At 36.9% G+C, this 23,190-nt stretch overlaps 1 long non-coding RNA gene across 2 annotated transcripts in view; it reads right to left on the bottom strand.

Annotated features, from left to right (window-relative positions):
- Window positions 1-23,190, bottom strand: part of LOC129144887 (uncharacterized) — a 210,494-nt gene that overhangs the window by 42,517 nt on the left and 144,787 nt on the right. The window lies entirely within an intron of this gene.

Genomic DNA, 23,190 nt, shown 5'->3' with positions numbered 1-23,190 from the left:
GTTTAAGTATACTTACAAAAATCTACCTAAGGCCCAATCCACATCTTACCATTTAATAATTTATCATGCCCTTTACTAAAATTAAGAAATGTGCTCATTCAAATATGTGTAACTATATCTAAATCCTAAGCCCCTGGGCCTCCCCGGTGGCGCAGCAGTTGAGCGCTGGGTTGCGAAGCTGCCTGCAGCCTCTGCAGCGCCGGTTCAATTCCCGGCTGCTCCCCGGCCACTGGAGGTGGTCCCACATGGTGCGCAGACCTCTCCTGCTGCCCGCTGCTCCCCTCAGCAGTGTACTTCAGTCCTTCTGCCTGCTCTGCTCCCTGCTCAGGCTCTGGTGAATTCTCTCACCCTCCCGCGCTTCTGACTGTACCCAGTGCTTGTATAAATAAATAAATAAATAAATCTTTAATAAATAAATACATAAATCCTAAGCTCCTAATGTGCTATGTTCAAAGACCTCACTTTCAAATGGGGAATGTAATAACATAAACAGAATAACAGAGTACAACTTGATAAATTCAGTGACAGACCTCCATCTTTACAAACAAGGTTCTTTACAAACACACAAAAAGGATTATTCAATCCTTATTAGGGTACTTCCTGATTTGAGTAATGAATGAGAAGATTCAGCCAAGTGAAAAATCAGGGGTCATTCCAAGAGGAGAAAATCAACTTTTAAGAGAGCTTTAAAACAAAGCCATAAACAATCTAAACACCTTTGGGGATGCCGAATATGTTTATATGGCCAAGGCCAAGGTCCATGGGAAAAGGTGGCTCCATATGCTATTGGAGGTCATATCTTGAAAGGCATGGAGCTTGGGCTTTCTTCTGTATATGACATAGTTCCATTTAAGCATTTGATTGGGGAAAGAGGAATGATATGACCAGACTTAAAGTTCAGAAATCTCATTCTTGTTATTGGGTAGAAATAGATTAAAGAGAGCAGGAAGGAGAGAGCTGCTTCAGATATCCATATGACAAATATGGATTTATCAAGCCAATGGATGGAGAGGAAAAAACTAAAGTGAAATACACCTGAGAGGCAGAAGATGCAAGTCTTGATGGAAGACACAACCAGAGAATGAGAAAGAGAGAGAAAAGATGGATGACTATCAAGTTTAGGTATTGATAGCAAAGTTGATGGTGTTAATAGAATCCTGAAAGGAAAGGGGAAAAAAAGACAACAAATATAATTTTTGTCTTACTGATTTCTAGTTACTTTGCCAACTACATGAAGATGTCCAAGAGAGTTCAATATTTGCTTCTATAGTTTGGGAACTATTTTCTCAAAGAATGTACAACTCTCAAAATCTTAAACATATAGGTAATAGTTATGGCTATGATAATGGATGGGGCTATGGATATTGAAAGTCTTATCTCAAGTTTTAATGAACATTAACATTACCTCAGTAGTATATTAAAATTCAAGAATTTGAGTGCCCATTTCCTGAGATTCTGATTCTGAAGAAGTGTGGAATGGGCCAGAAATTTGAATTTTAACTATCTATCATTCAGTGGTTTTTATACCTACTGTTTTCAGAGTACACTTCAAGAAATTCTGATTTAAAAGAAAATGAAGAAGAAGAGGTCACTAAAGAACAAATAAATTGAGAAAAAACAGCAAGAGAGGTAGGAGAAAAACTACAATGGTGGAGAGTTTCCAGAAGTCTAGGAAGAAATCAATTCCAAGTGAGACAAAGTAGTTAACCATGTTATATGCTACAGAGAAATCAAACAGTATGAGCCCCCAAAAGGCCCATTATCCCAAGAGTGCTGTACTAATCTTGTTTAGTTTGGCTGGGCTTGTTCTTAGCAAACCTGCACTGGCTTTTATAAATACATTCATTTCGAGCATTTTTTAATTCTCATTTTAATCACTTGTTTTATATAGTGCTGAGAAATTAAGAACAAACTCACTCTTCTTTCATCCCAAAATCTACACTCTTTCTTCTATAAGAAAATAGTAACTGGTTTCATCTCCCTAATCTAATGATATCACTAGGAATCTGCCTTAGAAATCAACAATAGTAATTTGATAATCATTTCCTGCTTTATCATTTGAGATCAAATTCAAAATTGTAAGATATAATTAAGTGGTACACTTAGATCAGTGAATTGAGAATTCATAGGAAACACAAAAATTAAGTTTAAAAAATGGCTAGAATGACTGTCATGTCAAGTACTGATAAGATATGCTCCATGTCATAGTAAGTACTTAGAGCAATCGGGAAGAAGCTAAGGAGTCAGTTCTCTCAGGTTTTCCATGTCCCCTGTCAAATGTATCTTCATTCTCACCTATCATTAACTCTAAACACAAGGAAGAATTTTCCTTCTGCATAAAGCATTTAGATGGTATAGATGTTTCTTTTTTTTTTTTTTAAGATTTATTTATTTATGCAAGCACTGGGTACAGTCAGAAGTGCAGGAGGGTAAGAGAATTCACCAGAGCCAGAGCAGGGAGCAGAACAGGCAGAAGGACCAAAGTTCACTGCTGAGGGGAGCAGCGGGCGGCAGGAGAGGTCTGTGCGCCATGTGGGACCATCATCCGGTGGCCGGGGAGCAGCCAGGGATCGAATCGGCGCTGCAGAGACTGCGGGCAGCTTCGCAACCCAGAGCTCAACCGCTGCGCCACCGGGGAGGCCCCTAGATGTTTTCTTTGATTCCATACTTTCTTGCTTCTACTGATTGTGCCTTCCAGCCATTATATTCCTTCTCCCAGATTCGCTCAGCACAGGAATACCCCAGGAAGTCACTCTGGGTTCTGGGTTAATAAGCTTGAGGTTCTTCATCCATGACTTCATGATGTAAGCAAGGAATGGGAAGAGGAATCTATTTTGGTTTTAGGTTTCCCATTGCCTGTAGTTTTTATAGCCTGTCTGACATGGTTTTCTATAAAGAGAACTCCATAGTTAGCAGCTATGTTTCCAACTGCTCTAAGCAACATGTCTGGAGATACAGAGAGCAAATGCAAAATATTGGGTATCTCTCATGCATCAGTTTGAATTCTCTGGCCTCACCTCCATTTCTAACAATGGTGTTATCAACCAGTTTCAATGAATACTACAATCAGTTTCCACCCAGGTAGAACTGAACAGCACCCTGTCCCTCTCACTTCTGCCTTGAAATATTCTGGGACTCATAGGACTAAACATGGCACTCATGTAGATTCAAACCAGAAGTACAGAAGAGATAACACCTCTTTGAGATGTTATCCTCAACCATGAGGAGTAGGAATGGTGCATAAATGTTCTTCCCTCTCTTCCCCTGAGTAGATAGTTCTCAATGATTTGTAAGACTACTTAGAAGAATCTGAGGCATTACACAACCAGTCAATGAGAGTAGTGGCAAAATCAGTAGTAAATCCCACTATGGGCTTTGCCTTCTTCCATATTTCATATTTTCTGTCCCTTTCTATTGCTCTTTGTATTCATATTTCATGAACATAATTAAAATTCAAACATATGACTAGTTCGAAGATTTTTCTTTGTGTCCTGCTTCTAAAAATTAGATATTAAATAACTGTACTGAGATATATATATCTATATATATATATATATATAGAGAGAGAGAGAGAGAGAGAGAGATAGATATTCCACATAGTCTTCCACTTATGGAATGTAACTTTAAAGCTTTTGTTATTAAAAAATTTTAACTTCCAGCTCAATTTTTGGCTCATCATTTAACCTTAGTAAATTACCCAACAACTCTCACTTTTAGTTTCTTATTGGTAAAATGAGAATAATAACAACTTCCTGGAAGTGATTTTGTAGAATTAGTAATAATATATGTAAAACATATAGCAGAGGAAAAAAAGGGGGCAGTACATTTACCCAAACATTATGCCTGGAAATGATTTACAAACTGTATAACAAGTATGGGAATCTAAAAGTCATATTAAGTTGAAGAGTTAGAAATCAAGATTCTGCAAGGGAGAGACAATTATATTTGTAGGCAGATTTTCACAAAAAGGGACCTACCCAGAAGAATAATTTTATAGTTCTTTCTAGAGGTTACCTAGAGTTATTGGATAATTATTTATCTGTGATCTGTGCCTCACAGTAGAAAGACCTCATTGAATACCTAAGGCATTCAATAGAGATACCAGAAGATTTTCACAATGAAAGTCAAGAAAGCCCTAGATAAAAGATACTCTACAAACACATTACAAGAATTTAAAAACAACCTTTAAGAGAATCAAAATAATTCAAAAGAAACTTAGTTGTTTATAAAATAAAACATTCCTTAAAGGAAAAACAAAATACAGCACACAATCATGTCAAATTCACAATATTTAGTATATAGTCAAAAGCCACAAGTTATATAAAGAAGTATGAAAATGTGATATAAACTAGGGAAATAAATAAATATCAGAGATAATTGCATTTGTAGATACATACAAGATAAATATGCTCCATGTGTTCAATGCAGAGGAAAATATAAATACAACAAGAAGAGAAATAGGCAATTTCATAACATTTTAAAAGAAAAAGTATACAACATCTATAATAAATATTTCACTAGTCGTTGCTTACTGGGCACAATAGGATGTATCCTATCTTTTACATCATCTTAGGCTATATATGAAAAAGTTCTGAAAATGGGTAGTGATAAAGGTTGCACAACAATGTGAATATACTTAATGTCACTGAGAACTGAATACTTGAAAATGACTAAAATGGTAAATTTTATGCTATTGATTTACAATTATTTTTAAAAGTAAAAAAAAAATCACTAAAAGGAATAAGGTAGATTATATACTGAAGGAGAAAATATCAGTGAACCTGAAGACATACCAATAGAGTCACCCATATGAATTATTACCCAGAGGACAAAAGGCAAAATAAAATGATAAAGTTTCATTAGTCATTAGGATATTATAAATCAGCCTAACAGGTATAATTAAAATCCCTGGAAGAGAGGAAGACATAAAAATATTGGGAGAAATATAAATATATTCCAAATTTGAAAATTGTACAATTGTTTCAAAATACATAATAAACTTCAATCAGAATAGAGAAATAGATGCACACCCATACACATGTTATTATCCACGTCACATCATAATTGAATTGTTAAAAGAAAAAAAACAAAGAAAATATTAAAAGCAACTATACACAAGACACTGTTTATTGTTGAACAAAGGTAAAATTTATGCATATTTTTCATTAGATACTGTGCAAGGCAGAGGGCAACAGAACATCTTTTAAAGGTCTAAGAGAAAAAAAGAATTGCCAAACTACAATTTTATAAAAAGTTAAGATTCTTCAAAGATGAAGGATAAACAAAAACTTTTTTTATTCAGATGAGTAACACTTAATAGAATTCATTAAAAACAAATTTGAACTAAATTAAATGCTAAAGAAAAAATTTAGACAAGAGGAAAATATTCCAGATAAAAACTGGATTATGCAAAGGATTGAAGAGTGTGTGAAACCGCAAATATCTGGGTACATATTTTAAAATTCCTTATTTAAAAATTTTAAAAACATACACATGTAAAATGTATGACAAAAAATAACACAAAGGATGAGAAATAAAAGTATAAAGTTTTGTGAATCTTACTTCAGTTGTAACATGCTTTTTTAATTGAAGGTCATTGTCATAGGCTAAAGTTGCAGAAGGGGAGCTTTAAACCCACTGATACTGATAATTTCATTATAAAACTTCATCTAAACGACTAAGGAAAAGACAAATATTATTAAACAGAATAAAGAAATAAGCCCCAACTATGCTGTTCACAGAAACCCACTTGAAATGTAAAGGAATAGATAGGCTCAAAATGAAAGAATGGGCAGGTACACTTCCAGGATTATGGAGTAAGGACTCTGAAGAAACACTCATCCATAAACTCGACTAGAATACTAACCCCCCCAAAAAAGGGTCAAAATCAACTTTTTAGCACTCTGAATAGTCACCAAAGACTTGTAACAATCGGAGGAGTGTTTATTCAAGAAAAATGGCTGAATTTCTATAAACAAAGTGAATGTGTGATGTTTTAAACATTATTTCCTATTTCATTCCACTCTCCATAGCTCCACGATAAGCTTGGAAGTCAGCAGCTTCATAATTATAGTAGCTATACAGAGGATCAGACTAGGAGCCAATGAAGTAGATGGAAAAGTTTAAGAGCAGCTCAAAATGTTCCAGCAAATAATCACCATTTGACCTGCCCAGCATTCTTGAGGTTTGTCTTTATTTGACCTGATTCTCAAATCTTTTTGTGTGAATAGTCAGATACTCAGGGCATTTGTTGAAATAATTAGTGGCATTTTCTTGACATCACAGCTGCCAGAGGAAGCAATAAAAGCCAGAACTAACAAAAAGGTAATCAAAAATCTTACAAGAAAAAAGTGGAAAATGAGATGTCCAAATAAAAGGGATTTTTAACACTTGAATATATTCCCAAGAACTAAGAGGTCATGTACATGACCAGAAAAGACCTGAGAAGACCATAAATCTTTCATTTCCATCAAACCTTGAGGTTCTGCGCAAACTGAAAATCAAGACTTAGGCAGAATTGTTAACTGTTACTAAAGAATTGAACACATGCCCAGACACACAAAAATCTTTAAGAAAATCTTGGGAGACCTAATGATTCAGGATATTTAAGGAAATCTTTGCATAACCAATAGCTCATCACTAAGCTACCACAGTTCAGTGAACAATCACTTTCATGTAAGAAAGCACATCAACTTTGAAGAATTAGTCAGGAAAAGACTAAACAAGCAAGCTACATCAACAACCAAGAACAGGAACAACAAACCAGAGGGATGACAGGAATCTGATTTTCACAGCCATGTATTACTTTAAGTATCCGGTTTTCAAAAAGAATTACAAGACATGCAAGGAAACTGGAAAGTATGGCTCAGACACAATCAAAGATAATCTATACAAACTGTCCCTCAGGAAACATAGATGTCAGAAACACACACAAAGATTTTAAACTGGGTATTGTAAATATTCTCAAAGAATGTTAAAAAAAACCTCTAAAAAGCATAATAATTATGTATTACTCAGTAAAGAATATCCAAAAAGAGACAAATTAAAATAAAGAACCAAACAGAAATTCTAGAATTAAGAAAAATACAATAAACAAAAGAAAAAATTTGCTAGAGTGGCTTCAGAACAGACTGAAACTTACAAAAAAGAGAATCAATGAATTTAAAGATAGGTTCAATAAATTCTAGCTCAGGGAACAGAAAGAGGAAAAGAATTAGAAAAAATTAATAGTCTCCCAGACCTGAGTGACACAATCAAACATACACAGTTACATAAAATGGTAGAAATCCACATATAGACATATTGTAGTGAACACAGGATATTTGCTGAAATAGACCTCAGGCTAGGCTATAAAATAAAAATAAAATTTTTTTAAGATTTATTTATTTATTTATACAAGCACTGGGTACAGTCAGAAGTGCGGGAGGGTGAGAGAATTCACCAGAGCCAGAGCGGGCAGCAGAACAGGCGGAAGAACCGAGGTACACTGCTGAGGAGAGCAGTGGACGCTGCAGCAGGCCATGTGGGACCCTCACCGGTGGCTGGGGATTGAACCGGCACTGCAGAGGTTGCAGGCAGCTTCACAGCCCAGCATTCAACTGCTGCGCCATCAGGGCAGGCCCAATAAAAATAAATTTTAAAGAGTATTATTCTTAAAGACTATATATTCTAAGCTCACAGTATTAGCAGTAATCTGAAAAATTATAAATATTTGGCAAACGACATGCTTTTAGATAATTCATAAGTCAAAGAAGAAATCATAAGAAAAATTTTTAAGTATTTTAAACTAAGTAAAATGAATAAAAAGCATTCTCAAAAATTGTAGTGGATGAAACATTTTAATATAGGGAATTCATATCTCTAGTGCTTATATTGAAAAGATCTCAAACAAATGATCTAAACTAGAAAAAAAACAAATTAAACTCAAAATAAGTGAAGATAACAATAAAGGTAAGCTCAGAAACAATGAATTAGTATAGATAAAAATTCATAAAGCTAAAAGCTAGATCTTTGAAAAAAAAATCACCAAAAGTAATCAATTGCTAGTTAACTGGCCAAAAACAGTGGAAAATATAAATGTTCTAATCAGGAATGAGAAAGCATCCTCCATCCTTTTGGTTCTAGATACTTCCTTAGATGTAGGCATCTGAGATTTAACTGAGATAAAATTCACAAACTCTTTGGAGGACAAAAATTACCAAAATTTGACTCAAGAAGAGAAGTGTAATACTGCCTTATGCATATTAAAGAAATAGAATTTTTAGTTTAAAACTTTCCCACAGACCTCCTTTCTGGCCTAGGGGTTAAGTCTCAGTGCTATCACTGCTATGGCCTGATTTAGATCCCAGGTCAGGGAGATAACCCATATATGGGCAGCAGAGCAGACCTCTCCTGTCTCACATGCTGCTCAGGAAAGCAGTTTATTTTAGTAAATCTGCCTGTTCTGCACCCCACTCTGTCTCTGGTGAATACTCAAGCCCCCCACAACTCTGGCCTACACCCGAGTTCTTCTACACAAAAATTAAAATAAATTATCCAAAAAAAAACCTTTCCCACAAATGAAAATCCAAATACAGATGAATTTGACATGAATTCTACAAAACATTTTAATTAGAGAAAAGAACATTTGTCAATTCATTTAAGCACTCTGAATTAGCTCGGTACCAAAACCAAACAGTAAGAGAACAAAAAAGAAAAACTAAAGACCAATATTGCTCAGAAGAATGGATGTGAATGTTCTTTTAATAATAGCAAATAAAATTCAGAAACACATAAAAAAAAGATATGATTTTTACTAGGAACACAGAATGATTAAACTTGAAAAATCAAACAATACAATTTACCAGTTTAATAGAACAAGCCACGTGTTTATATGTTTAGAAAAAGCATCTGACAAAAATTTAAAATCTGATTCATGGTAAAAATTTTTAAAAGCTGGTTATAAATTTCCTGAATATGAAAAAAGGCCACAGTGAAAAACTCACAGCAAACATCATGTTTAATGGTGAGACATTAGATTACGAACAAGGCATAACTGTCTACTCTCACCCTTATTCAACATTTTACTAGAGGATCCGGTCAATTCAATAAGACAAGACAGAGAAATAAGTCTTTCAAGCAGACTTGAAAGAAAGATATACAACTAACTTTATCTACGAATGATATAAATGATTTGTACAGACAAAATCCTAAAAAAACCCTCCAAAATCTAGTAGATTACTCCATGAGTTTAACAGGATTGAGGAATGCATAACAACATGAAAATTGATTAAATTTCAGTATGTAGTAATGAACAACCAGAAATGGAAATTTTACAACATCATCTACAATCCAACAAGACACTCTTAAAGATAAATTTAACAAAACATTTATTTTTTAATTTTTTTAAATTATAAATTTTATTTTTATATTCCCCATACAATCGCGACCCCCTTATTTTGACCCCAATCCCTCCCCTCCCCGCGCCCCAGCCCCCATAGAGGGTCTCTGGTTCATAGTTATTTGTTGATTTTGATTTTTACTTTCTTATAGTTATTCTTTTTCCTGGTCCCTTATTTAAGTGTTCTCTAGATTCCTGCTATGAGTGAGACCATCTGGTATTTTTCTTTTTCTTTCTGGCTTATTTCGCTGAGCATGATCCCTTCCAGCACCATCCATGTTGCTGCAAATTGCATGTGTTTATCTTTTTTGAATGCTGAGTAATATTCCATGGTGTATATGTACCACATCTTCTTGATCCAGTCATCTATTTTTGGGCATTTGAGTTGTTTCCAAAGCTTAGCTATTGTAAACAGTGCTGCTATAAACATAGGGGTGCAGGTGCTCTTTGGAATTGATGTTTCTGTGTCCTTTGGGTAAATACCTAAGAGTGGAATTGCTGGATCATATGGAAGCTCTATGTTTAGTAGGTCCAGAAATCTCCACACAGCTCTCCATAGTGGTTGGGCCAGTTTGCACTCCCACCAACAGTGCATGAGAGTTCCTTTTCCTCCACAACCTCGCCAACATTTGTTGTTGCTAGTTTTTTTAATATGTGCCATTCTTACTGGTGTAAGATGGTATCTCATGGTAGTTTTGATTTGCATTGCCCTGATTACAAGTGATGTTGAACATTTTTTCATATGTCTGTTGGCCGTTTGCATTTCCTCTTCAGAGTAGTTTCTTTTTAGCTCTTCCACCCATTTTTTGACAGGATTATTTTCTTGTTGAGTCTCATCAGCTCTTTGTAGATTTTTGTGATCAGTCCTTTATCATTAGTGTTGTGTGCAAAAATGTTCTCCCAGTTGGTGGGGTTTCTCTTTGTTTTTGTTATTGTTTCTTTTGCTGTGCAGAAGCTTTTTAATTTGATGTAGTCCCAGCTGTTGATCTTTGCCTTCACTATCACTGCTTTGGGTGATGTGTCTGTAAAGATGTCTTTGATGTGCATGTCATGTAGTGTTTCGCCTATATTTCCTTCTATGTATTTTATGTTTTCAGGTCTTATGTCTAGTTCTTTAATCCATTTTGAGTTGGTTTTTGTGTATGGTGTGAGGTAGTCGTCAAGCTTCATTCTTTTGCATGCAGCGACCCAGTTTTCCCAGCACCATTTATTGAACAAACTTTCTTTGCTCCAATGCATATTCTTTGCTCCTTTGTCAAAGATTAGTTGACCATAAATCTGTGGGTTTATTTCTGGATTTTCTATTCGATTCCATTGGTCTGTGTGTCTGTTCTTGTTCCAATAACAAAACATTAGGTCCATCCTAGTACGAGTCCTATACAATGAAAACTAAAAATATTATGGAGAGACATTAAAAATCTATATAAATCAAAATATGTACCATTTTCATGGATTGAACACTCAATATTGTTCAAATGCAATTCTCCTCAAGTTTACCTACAGAATTAATGCAATCACAAATTCAAAACTCCATGTGAATAAATTCCATTTATTCATAAATATTGGCAAGGGGATTCTAAACTTAATATGAAAATGTACAACCTAATATAGCTGAAACAATGTTGAAAAGATAAAATAAAAAACAGAAGATTTACACTACTAGGAATTGCGAGATCATGGTAACTTAAAAATTTGAGGAAATGCAAACTATTTCCTAAAGCAATAGCACCATTGTACCATCACTAATTTATAAGGGTCCATTTTCATCACATTCATGACTAATTCTTGCCAATGTTTACTGTTTTTTTCTTTTTAATTATAGCCTCCCCTAAATGATGTGAAATGGCATTTCTTGTGGTTTTGATTTACTCTTACTTCATGATTAATACTGAGCATCTTTTTATGTGCTGATTGGCCATTTGTACATATTCTTTGAAGAAATGTCCATTCAAATTATTTATTTAAAATAATAACTGTAATACCATATTGTAGGATTTACAACATATGTAACTAGAATAAATAACAAAAATAAAACAAATGTGTAGTTAAAGGAATTGATTTTAACTGGTTTTTATATTCCTGTGCATACTTTATTTACATTGTGATTAGTTCAGAATTAAAATAATAACCCTAGACTAACCACTAAAACATGCAACACAAAGAGCTAGCACTAAAAAACTATTAGAGGAATTAAAATGATAGGTTAGAAAAATATAGTTACCTAAAATAAGACAAGAAAAGGAAAAAAAACTGTAAAACATGGAGCAAATAGAAAACAAGTCACAAATATAGGACAAAAATGAACAGTTAAGTAATTTTATTAACTATAAATGGAGAAAACATTTGTATTAAAAGGCAGAGGTTGTCAGACTATATTAAAAAAAGGCAAAACATAAGTATATGATATTTACAGGTCACAAGCTAGCAATCCAAAGACAGAGACAAGTTCAAAGTATAACATGAAAAATATATGCACATATAGACACTAAGCATAATAAATCTTGAATATGCAAATTCCAGTCTCAGGGTCTTCTTGGAAAACCTGACCTACAATAAGTTCCATATTATGATATACCATTTAAAAGTCATTCAAAATGTTCTGATCCTATAATTGCACCTATCATTCATTTGACTATAAGCAACATATTATAGTCATTCCAAGACTACAAATGCTAGCTCTCCCCCATATGCAAGCAGTTCTATAAACCTGAGGTACTTTCCAAAATCATGAGCTTCCTTGTATTGGTCCTTAATGCAATGAGATGATCAGGTACTATTATTAAATTACACACCATATCCCAGTACATCTGTGAGGCTGAAGAGAACTTACACAGGTCCTGAACCTTCTTCCTATTCTAACAAATTCCCAGACTTCATTCTATCAATTCAGCACTTGATTTTGCTGCCTAACAAGGAAATTTTGAGGAGGTAGGGCTAGCACATTGTCCAGTTAGACTTTCTAGTCATACACAGACTGGGTTTTGGGATGCTATCAGAGAAAAATCCCTATTTTTGAAGACTTACCTGAATCAAACCCTTTCTCAGTTTTTCATGGGGAAAGCCTCCCTTACAAAATGTATGTAAAACATGGACACATGACATATTCAGGTTGTCTTCCCCTATAGAAATCTGTATTTATACCCACTGTTTCACTTTCCCATTTGGGAGTATTGCCAAAGTACATTTGCCCACAAATTCAGCTTTTTTTAATATTCTTCATCCTTTCTTGCAGATCTAATTTTTCATCTAGTGTCATTTATCTTCAGTCTGAAGAAGTCATTTTGGCATTTCTTATTGAACAAGTCATTTGGCAACAAATTCTCTCAACTTTTGACTATCTGAAAATGCCCGTATTTATTTCACTTTCTTTTTTGGGAACTTGTTATTTTTTAATCAACTTTATTGTGGTATAATTGGGTTCATGTGTTAGTCTCTCTTGTTAATGCTTTATGAGGGTAGGATCCATGACATATTTTGAAGGGGCAATACACACAATGGCTCAAAACCCAAATTCTTAAGCCAAATACATGAATCCGAATCTCAGTTCTATTATCAAATGCTTGGGTGACTGAATCTCTCAGTGCCTTAGTTTCCTCATCCAGAAAATGAGATAATTATAATAGCCACTTCAAAGAATCATCACAAAGATTATATTAACTACCTTATGTAAAAATCTCAGAACAATGTCTGGAACAAAGGAATCACTATACAAATGTTTGCTTATTGCTATTATTGTTAATTATTATTAATCTCGACATGCCCAGCGATTAATCAAATGTTTGTATCTTAGTAAATGTTTGAGATATGCTGAATAAATTAGTTCTTCATAAATTATTTAAGAATTCACTGAATCTAGGACTCACAATCACTAAGGAATTCCAAGATTATTCTTCTGACATCAGCCTAGCTGGACTTAGGATTTTTGGTTTTTTTTTTTAAGATTTATTTATTTATTCACACAAGCACTGGGTACAGTCAGAAGCGCAGGAAGGTGAGAGAATTCACCAGAGCCAGAGCGGGGAATAGAACAGGCAGACCGACGAAACACACTGCTGAGGGGAGCAGCGGGCGAGACAGGAGAGGTATGTTGCGCCATGTGGGACCCTCGCCTGGGCCGGGGATCGAACCGGTGCTGCAGAGGCTGTGGACAGCTTCGCAGCCCAGCGCTCAACCGCTGCACCACCAGGGGAGGCCCTGGACTTCTTGATTCTAAGAATGGATTCCTCTTCCAATGTAATTTTAGGCTTTGGTTTCACTTTTTTTCCTCTCATCAATTAACCTTGTAAATCCAGATAAATATTTTGATATTTCTTTTCCATGAATCCTCCCAAATTCCCCACTTGAGAGTTGCTTTCTCCCTTCCTTAGCTCTTGAAGTTATAGTCTGACCCTCTTCTTTAAGCATACCTAATTCCAGATAATTGCTTTTCAGATCTAAGTCTTCCCACATACTTTCTTCCATTGTCATGATTACAAAAAAAAAAAAAAAGGACCAACTATTAGTGAGCCTGAGACACAGATACCTTGATTGCTAGCTGTCCATGTCCCATGCCTGAGAAAAAAATACTTGAGTTTCTACTTTGGACTCCATGTTTAAATCCCTGAAATAGGTATCCCAGTTAGTCTAGTACTCCAGTCTTCTGTCAGCCACACCAAAACCAGACACAGCTCCTGGCCCTGAGTCTGGATTGCAATACTGGCAACCTGAGGTTGGTTGGCTCCTCTATCACTAGGCAGCACCCACCAGCCAAGACCCAGTGATCAGGTTTTTCTCCTTGAAACTGGCATGTAATAAAGTCACTGCTCCAAAAAGCTTCCATGTCTCCCCTCTTCTGAAGGTTTTGAAGGGGAAACAGGCATCCCTAAATACACCGGGGTTCTTTTTGCCTTTCTGAGTTCACTTCCCAACAATCCCTTTCCATGCATATTAAAACTCAGGCACTATGAACTCCTTAGAGTTACCCCAATACTTTTTTTGAAATCTATGGGAGAGGATGGAAGACAGCCTATCCCTATGCACACACAGTGCCATCTACTTGTGTCTTTACCTTCATAATTTAACCAATCCCTGAATAACCTTTAAATCCTTTCCCATTCATTAAACTAAATCACCAAAGTCATGTTCAAAAGTTCAGCTAGTGTTCTATTGCAAAATGCTCATTAGCTAGCAACTTTACTAGTGAAAATCCTGAGCAAAGGGGGAATTCAGTAATGCAGGATTTGGCAAAGCAAGTGTGCTTGGGCATGCCAAAAAGAGCAAAGCATGAATCAGCTTGTTGCTCTTAGTTCTCAAGAGCTGCCATTTCTTCTCATGGATCAATCAGCTTTCTGTGGCTATGAACCATTTCAGTGTTCCAGATATGTGACCCCCTGAGAGTTGTTTAGGTTATGTATATATGCTACTCTGACTAGATTCTAAACAAGTGACATTAGCAGAAAGGGCGTGTGTCCTAGTAGAAAACTGCTGCCCCAAAGATGTAAAACACCAGGAGAGAGTGACTGCCCACAGTCATTGCCTATCTAGCTCTTGACAATATTTTGCCTGCTAAAGTTTTGAGTTGCTGCAATTCATCAAAAACCCTTTATAAAATCTCTTTTCTTCAAATATGCCCTGTTACCAGGCACTATGTCTGACAGTCCCTTACTTTTTCAAGTGAGGAGTTCAATAATTTTTCCATTGCAGTCCTCAGCTTCAGTCAGTAAAAATGAGGTAAGGCTTTAAAAAAGCATCAAGGAATGACGGCTGTCTTCCCCTCCTAACTGAATCTCCGCATCCAGCTTCTATCATGATAATAAATAAGGCTCTTGGAGGCTGAGCATACATGATGTGAGACTTGTTAAAGCAAAGTCAGAAGTGCCTGCACTTCAAAGTAGAGGGTATTTATAAACTGATTAATACATTGATTGTTAGTTTGGGTTTAATTCTTAACATACACTTGACAGAAACAACAATGAAAGCCATCTAAAAGATGGCTGAAATGTACCTGCAGTAAAATGTAGGAGCTGAGTATTGGTAAGGGAAACTCCAGCTGTATTGTATGGGCTTATCTGATTACTTTAACAGGTAAAGTTCCATGTCTTGCCCTTGGACACCATCATTAGCCAGGTGCAAGGCCACTTTTGAGTCACAACTGATCCTGCTCTCAGGTCATACTCTTGAGCCATCAGCTGGTGCCTTAAAGGTTAAAGGATGTTGGTACTTTTTGTAACCCAGGGCGGAGGTTACTACATGAATCATTCCCACCCAGGACTGCAGACAATTCTAAGGTCTGATTTTACTTCATTTGTCAAGTATGATCAAGTGTCCCATCAGGGATACATTTCCCTATTTGTGGACAAAAATTCAAAGAAGAAACCTCTTCCAAACACTTACTGTAGTGGTACTATGGTAGATATATATATATATATGTGCATATATGTATATATGTGTGTACATATGTGTGTACACATATATCTATACATACATACATAACGCGCACATATATACACATGTTTGTATATACATGTGTGTGCACGTATGATTTTCTTTGACCCTCACAGCAATCCAGTGAGGTCAATAGTATCAGCTCCCTATTTGAGAAATTGTATCTGAGTTTCAGAAATGTGACCAGTTCTATAGATGCTAAATAAAGACTTGGATTTCAAACCCAAGTTGATTGATGCTAAATCTGCATTTTCCTTGACATGTGTTTTCCCATAATTTAATTACTCAGGATTTAATTCTGAGATGCTTGAGATACTTAGGTCTTAGAAAATTCAGAAAGCTTTGAGTACAAAATTTGAGTAAAAATTTTGTTTGGATCTCTTGGGTATTTATGACTCAAGGTTTCCTCTTCTTGGATTATTGGTGCTTCAATTTATAAGCTAGTAAATAAAGGAGAACAGAGTTTGTGAACATTTGAATGCCTCAGTTATTCCAGGTGTTGACCCAGATCATCTCAAAAGCATCTAACATATATACAGAAAAGGGACATGCATGATTAAGTCAATATAGATTTGATTGCCCAAGAATAACTATAGAAAAAATACAGTAGGGCAGAAGATTTAGATGTTATCTTCTCTTTGTCTACAGAGAAACTACTTTACCTATAACAAGTTTCCAATCCTCCTTTCCTCTCTTTCTTTAATTCTTCTATTCTTTTTTCTTTTTTCACTTACTTTTTCTCTAATTTATTTTTCAGCAACAGGTTTGTAAAATATTTACATGTTCATGGAAGTCTTTCACTTACAGAAATAAATTTTACCCAGCAATTGCCATCCAGGAATTGGGTAAGAAGGCATGTACATAAAAATGTATCATAAAAGATTAAAATTATTACTTGCCTTAAGGGAAGCTTGTAAAAAATGTCATGGGGGGTGAAATATAGGGTTAAGTTACTTTTAAATGGAGAATAATCCTTAAAGAACAGGTGAAATAGATATATAAAGAAAAGGAACCTGGAAAGGGAGCTGTGCCAGGCAGAATAATACCTTCCAAGCAAAGATGTCCACATCACTTGAATGCCCTAGAACCTTTGAAAGTGCTAGGTTACATGAAAAGGGGAATTAAGATTGAGAGTAGAATTAAGGCTCCTAAATGTATGACTTTAAAATAGGGAGATCATCCTGCATGGGCTCTACAACAGTCCTTAAAAGGTGGAAGAGGAAGGCAGAAGGTGAGACTCAGAGACAGGATGACAGATGCAAGGTCAGACAGACGCTACATTTGTGACTTTGAGGCTGAAGGGAGGGAGCCATGAGTCAAAGAATGAGGGTGGCCACTAAAAGCTATAAAAGGCCAGGAGACAAATTTTCTCTCCTAGAGCCTCCAAAAAAAGAGCATGCCAACATCATGATCTTGATCCTGGAGAAACCCGTGCCAGACTTTTGAGCTCCAGAACTAAAAATAACAAATATGTGGTTTTTTAGCCACTAATTGGGTGATAAGTTGTTATAGAGGTAAATGGAAAACTAATACAGGAGAAATCACATGGTGGAAGGTTAGAAGTTCTATCTTATTTTTTATATCACAGTCCCCAAAGAGAGATAAGAAGCTTGGGAGGCAGGAACTGAAGGACAAGAGGGAGTTACTGAAGTATTTTAGAGAGCGACACGATTAGATTTACATTTAAGAATGACCATTGTGACAATTGTGACAATGCATGAAAGAAAAATCAGAAGGGGCAGGACAGAAAAATCTATTAGGAATGGTTGTAATGGTTTAGGCAAGAATTGATGAGGTATTAGGGAGAGCAGGGTCGTGGCAGGAGAGAAGTCATTCAGCCATTCATCCATCCATCTTCCCATTCAACAAATTATTCTTGAGAGTCTGCTATGAGCCAGGCATGTTTGCATGTTGGGGATATGGGTTGGCATTTGGCTGATATTCTAATCCTCCCTTTTAAGAACTCAACAGTCTGATGTACATGGAGACAATAAACAAATTAGTATATACTATGTGTGTGTGTTGTGAGTGGGTGGGGGGGTGATATTAGCTCTGAAAAAAACCAGAGTGTGGGGAAAAGGCCTAAAGGGAGGCAGGTGTGAACAGGGGACTATGTCAATGGGACTTTGGGGACAGCCTTGCTGAGAAGGCAGTATCTGAGCATAGACCTGAAAGACAGGAAGAAGAGCACTGAAGGGCAGGAACTGAAGGGCAAGAACTCAGGGAAAGGAGTTAAGGGTGAGGTAAGTTCAGGTTCTCCACAGTTGCTCCTAAAGAGGCAAAAGGTCTCAAGTATAAAATCTCCCAAACAGGTGACCAAAGAATCAAGGGAGGCGCTTTCTTGTCCTATAATCCTTGGCTCCTACCCAGACCTTTTATTACCTCATCAGGAGTTCCCTTAATATCCAGTGAGATCCTCAGCCCTAAGGGAAACTCAGTATTGCTCAAAATAGCAAATATAATCTAGAATGCATCCACCCCTCAGCAATCTCTGGTGAAAGAGGGGCAGCATGGGCCAGCAGGAGCTGTGACTGGCCTTGACCTACCCTGCTCCTTATGACAGAGGTGTCACAGAGGTTGATCCTAAAGGCTTTATGTCCCCTTACCTCTGACGGGGCATCCAGTTGCAGTTGGCCAATGGAAAGCACTAGTGGGAAACGAAAGAGCACAGAGAATGGATGAACCAGTGTATTTATGCCCATTTCTCTCTGCCAAAGGAAGAATCTCAGAACTCCCTGATGTCCCTTCTATGGCTCCACTCAGTCACCCCAGCCCCTGAATTCTGGCAATACTGCCTCTGTCCTATCACACTGGCCTACAGATAGAAGATACTCCCTGTGTTGGGCTGTTTGCTGTCCCATGTTGGGCTCTGCAGTTTTTCTTTTACCTATGTAAGTAGGTCTCTAAGCCCCTCCATTTGTCATGCTTACAGGAATTTCCTTTCTAGTTGGACATTAGCTGATCCAGTCCATGAACAGACTTGGTCGTACATGGTGGCCACATGTTGGGACAACTCTGCTGAGAGACAACTTATATCCCTGCACACAGAAACACATTGGAGTAACAGTAAGGTTATCTGAAAGGTAGATAAGCCACTCAGTACCATCTATTTAGAAGAATCATACAGGACACTTGCTGTAGTCAAAATCCACAAACTAGCCTTCTGAAGGACTGGTTATAGTCATTAACCAGTCCACAAGGTACTTGGAAGTAACAAGGTCCATTTTCAGTCGGTAAGTTCCAGGACTCTTGGAGATCCCAGAGAGAAAAGAGGGGACAGTATGGCATTCCTCCCCCACAGAGACAGTGGATAAATCATACGATAGCTTTGACAGGTTTTAATTTGGTACATCAACACAATAGGACTATGTCTGTAAACAAGTGGTTAAGTAGGTCACTATAGCTACCTGCTAGTACATTCAATTAAGTCTCATTGGCCAGAATTTCATTGCCATCTATCCCCACCCCAAATATTGGATTGGGGCCTCTCCTGGTGGTGCAGTCAGTTGAGTGCCACGCTGTGAAGCTGTCTGCAGCCTCTGCAGCATCAGTTCTATCCCCGCCGGCCAGCGAGGGTCCCACATGGTGCAGCAGACCTCTCTTGTCACGCCCGCTGCTCCCCTCAGCAGTGTATTTCATCAGTCTGCCTTTTTGCTGCTCTGTCTCTGGTGAATCCTCTCACCCTCCTGCACATCTGGCCTGTACCCCTGTTCTTGTATAAATAAATAAATAAATCTTTAAAAAAATATATTGGGTTGTTGGAAAAGTCATGACATATTTTTTCTATGTATCTATTGCCAAAAAGTGTCATGACTTTTCTGACAGCCCGACATATTAATCTACATCTTAAATTGCAAAGATAATTTTATTACTTCTAGTCCACATTTTCAGGAAAGGAAGGACTGAAAGTCCCAGTGGAACACTGGTAAAACAATTCTAAAAAGAAAGAAGGAGCCACTTTAATTTGTAACTTTTGAAAACATTTGCTGCATAAATATTCACACCATGGCTGACTTTAAGTTACCAAAATGTATCAATTGACTTGTAAAAAATTTTAAATTTTAACAAACTTTTCTCTCATGAGCTAGAACAAACCAGCTCCAGCACATGGTTTAGAACACCTAACTCCCCAAATGAACCATCATCCCCCAAAATTAAACACAACAGGAACTCAAAAAAAAAAATACCTAGGCTTAAATTTTTAACTCTAGCTTTATCTACTGCCTTGTGCAATGGAGAGAAATGTTTGCCATTGGTTAGAGTTCAAGTCCTTCTCACACAGAGATTTGTTTGTTGATTTGCCTGTTTATTTATAACTTCTCTTCTTCAAGAAGGAATTTATGTTGGATTACCTAAATATTCAATATAAAAAAAGATAAAACTTAAAATAAGTAGATGAGGCTAGTAGGACAAAGAGAAAGGGGAAGTTTTAATAATAATAATAGAGAGAAACTGAAATGAAGAGTGAGTTTAACAAACAAAATTCATGATGTAAAGGCCTTCTGTGCCATGTGGAGAGCACGCAGAAAAACTGGGTGGGAACAAGTAGATATTCAATGAAGAGTCACTCACAGGAGTTCCATTTTCCAGCTTCCAGTGGATCCAGCCATCTGTGCAGAATGATGTGGTCCCAGTGGGTCAGTTTGGACATTAATTTTATACCCAGAAGTCTATGGAATGATGGTGAATGGGCCTAGTGTCCCACTGTTTGCCTGCAGAGATACTTGGCAGTCTAATAGTCTCCCATTGCCCTGTCAATTAGTCAGAATTGCTGTTCTGGAGCAAACCCCAGTCTCTAGGAACAGACTCTCTAGGGGTGCTCTCTGGATGGCAAATTTAAGTTCCCTCCAAGTCAGACTGGCAGCCTATGGGAGTTGCGATCCAGCTTTGCACAGATAGTGCCTGTCTGGCAGAATCATGGCCCATACTTTCCTAGCTGCCAATAATCCAGAAGGGCCAGAAAACCAATTCTTGGGATTGAGCAAGCTGAGAATTAAAAAATCATTCAAAATGGACATATATCTTGGCATCAGTGTAGAAACTTTGGCAGTTTTGCCATATGTTTGTGATGAAGCTCCAATACTAGTCCTACTTGGGTCCCTGGGGTCCTTGGGGAGACTTCCAGCTGTCATCTCCATGCAGGGGTCTTGTCCTGAGTTGACTCAGTTGTCAGGAATGTGTTCTTATTTAATCAAATGGAGGGGAGGACTTACAACTGGCAGAGAAGCTGGCACTGAGCAATGACTTGACTGGTGGCCCCACACCCAAGACCCTCAAGACTATGAGTGGGGTTTTTACAGGGTCTGATTGTTTCTGGGATCCCACCTGTATTAGAGCCCACTTTTACAAGATTTTGACTATGGGACTCCTGGGTGTTTCTCACTCCCAATACCTACAACCTTGTGCTCATCCAGGCCTGGATGATGAAAGTATTGGTGCACTACAGAACAAAGAAGACTTGCTGTGCTTTATGCCCTCCTGATTGGCTGTACTTCCATTGCCAACCTCTATAGCCATGGTAGTTCACTCAGGGGTCTTCATTTCATGCCAGACCCATTCCACTTTCATGCCTTCCTTGAGTGTAAATCTGCAGATAAGACCACTAGAGAATGCTTTGGGAAAACTATCAACATGTTAGTCATTTAGGCCAATCAGCCTTTAACAAACTATCTCAAGGTAGAGGAACAAATATACAGGTTATGAGAATTACATATACCGAATATTGGTGAGAATTAGCAGAACTTGCTCAGTGGGGCATACCTCACTCTCAGAGAAGACTTGTTCTCTCAGCCACATTTGGTTACAAATTTCTTATGAGTCGGTTATTGAAGCTACTTTGGCCTGCACTTAAGGCAGATAAAAGAATCCCTTTCGTGAAAGCCTGAGTGCCAACAGAACAACATGGAGCTTAGTATCAGCATTCCGAATGACAGCTGTCCTATTTATTAGATGCATGAACCTGAACAAGATAGTGTCTCAGAATTTCAACTTCTTTATTTGAAAATGGGTGTAGGAAAATTATCTTTCTAACCAGACTAAGTTAAGGGCTATAAAAAATAGATATATGAATTCTTCATAAACTGAAAGCACAATACAATGTTATATTGACATTTATTTATAATTAATTTCTCAAATATTTTATTTTTTATTTAAGATTTTATTTTTTTAAGATTCATTTTTATTTATACATACAAGTACTAGGGTGTAGGCCAGAGGTATGGCAGGTGGTGAGAGGATTCACCAGAGACAGAGTGGGGAGCAGAACAGGCAGATCTACTGAAATACACTGCTGAGAGGAGCAGCAGGCGAGACAGGAGAGGTCTGCCTTGCCATGTGGGTTAGCTCCCTAGCCAGGATAGAACTCATGCTGCAGTGGCTGCTGATAGCTTGATAGTACTGACTTTAACCCCTACACCACCAGGGAGGCCCCAAGGTTAAGATTTTAAAAGGCAAAATGAATTTAAGGAAATTACAGCTTCCAATATTGGCAAAAGAGCTTACACAGAATAGCTTTTCTACAAACAACAATAAAATATATACAAAATATTTCTTTAAAATATGGAAGAATACCGCAAAGTTAGCAGAAATTGGATGGAAATTCAATCCTTATAAGCCAAAAAGTGCATTGATGTGATTTACAAGTTGGAAGTTTTTTACCTGAGGTCATGTTCCAATCCCTCTAACTCAGGGTGATAGAAAGCTACCTAACGTGTCAGAGAATGAAGTTGTGAGCTGAGCGAAATCACTGAAAAGTGTATGTGTATGGGGTGGGGGGCAGTTCTTGGAAGGAGTAATACAAGATAGATTGAATGTGAAAAAAAACTTTGATAAAAGTATTGGTGCACTACAGAACAAAAAAGAAAACAAACTGAAAGCTGAAATGAATGAGCATAGATTTCAACATTTTCCACTGAAAGAAGACAGAGGTTGGAGTTCATGTCTAGTCAAATCAACTGAACAAATATCGGTTTTCTTCCAAAGGAGATAAAAATCCAGAGCCTCCATAAAGTATCTTTCAAAATGTCCATATATAATTAAATTACTAAGCATAGAACATAAGAAGAAAGTATGACTTGTATGTCAGAGAAAAGCTTTGTGTACAAGAATTTTTAAGAAAATATGCCATTGTTAATGAAGAATGGGGAATATCATCAAGTAATAATAACTCTTTTAAAATACACTTTAGAACTGAAACCACAAAACAGAATAAAAATGACCGAGGAAACAGTGGATTCAAGGACAGGTGAAAGGAAATTATCCAAACTAAAGAAGAGGGAGGAAATTTTTTGGATAAAAATGCACAAAGCTTTGGTGTCCTATGAGACAATATGAAACAATCTAATACATTTATAATTGGAGTCCCAGAAGGAAATCAACGATATAATGGA

This window comes from Talpa occidentalis, unplaced genomic scaffold (assembly GCF_014898055.3).
Source record: "Talpa occidentalis isolate TD23 unplaced genomic scaffold, MPIMG_talOcc4v2.1 talOcc4.7, whole genome shotgun sequence".
Lineage (NCBI taxonomy): Eukaryota > Metazoa > Chordata > Mammalia > Eulipotyphla > Talpidae > Talpa > Talpa occidentalis.
Note: the sequence above shows the minus strand (reverse complement) of the source record. Positions and strands in the feature narration are given on the sequence as shown.